The following is a 1,357-nucleotide window of genomic DNA, read 5'->3' on the forward strand; positions in this document are numbered from 1 at the left end:
TTGCAGGTGTTTTATTTATAGGTGTCTTTTTTGTTTTAGATGTTGACTATTGTACTGTTTTATTTATCAATGTTTGTTTTCGTGTGATGTATTAGATTTGTGATATTTTGTTTCGTAAATTCATTGCTGTGGCATTGCTTCGTTTATCAGTCAGATAGCTTTTTATTCTCATTGAACTGTGATCGATTAGCCTTTGCATGGGGCATATTTACTGTGAGGAACCCCTTAAGGGCAACAATCACATAATTATTGTAGTTTCAGAATATTGACACAGTGCTCATTGTTTGCTAGCTAATTGAAATATAGTAGAGTGATTAAATGAGTGCCACATAGTTATTTTAATTCTACAAATTATTAGTTTTATACGATATAGAATTTTTTTGCGATAACCACTTTGTAAAACATGTTTTTTCTCTTATCATTTTGTTGCTTTTGCAGATTGTGCATTGTAATGTTCTGCTTTTTTAATACCGATGTTATTTGATGTTCGTTTTTTAATTCCTGTGGCACCTTTGCTATTTTCATAAATTTTGCTTGTTAATAAACAGTCATAAATTTTCCTGTGATCAGTTGGCTCTTGCAGTGAGCAAATACTGGTGAACTCCATAAGGGTAACAACCAGAAATTGTTTTCATATTAATGACACAGGAACCATTGTTTTTACTTGCTGACCGAATTAGGTCTACACTACCTTTTAAATAGGTGTCACAGATTGTGTTCTTTTTTTTCTGTTTGAAATTGGTAGATTCTAAAGATGTGTTGAAATTATTGTGTTTTAGCAAGTAGCTGGTGTCCTTTTGCCTTTTCTTTTACACTTTTGGTTTAAGTAGGGTGTGAGAAGCCTGCTTGGGAATGTCCTAGCATGGCTAGAAAATTCCCTGCACAGTCTTTTCCCGGAGCGTTGGGGTTATGAAAGGTCTCTGTTGGATTCCTTTCATGTTTAATTTCTTAAATCTGTTGCCATTTATGGAATAAATTCCTCTTCTAAATGTACTGTGGCGTTTCTGACTATCTGGGAGGAGACTGAGCAGTGGAACGTGTTACTTTTACACATAAACAAGAACGATCTGTCACACTACTACACTTTAAAGCACAGTTTATATGTAATTCTTATATGTAATTCATGTCACACAGTCTCATACGGAACCTACATCCGCTTTCTTTTATATACTGTATATGATAAGATACTGTCATCCCCCTTCCCTTTTGTGTGAGAGGATGAATGAGCATATGTATTTCTAGTTGCATGCTTGAGGGTAGCAGACAAGGCTGTCTGCTAGAGAACAGTAGGACCAACGTCGGAACAGGTAGCTACGCTTCCTAAAAGCAAAGAGGTTTCTATTCTTAGTATGGTCCT

Source organism: Schistocerca cancellata, chromosome 9 (assembly GCF_023864275.1).
Source record: "Schistocerca cancellata isolate TAMUIC-IGC-003103 chromosome 9, iqSchCanc2.1, whole genome shotgun sequence".
Classification (NCBI taxonomy): domain Eukaryota; kingdom Metazoa; phylum Arthropoda; class Insecta; order Orthoptera; family Acrididae; genus Schistocerca; species Schistocerca cancellata.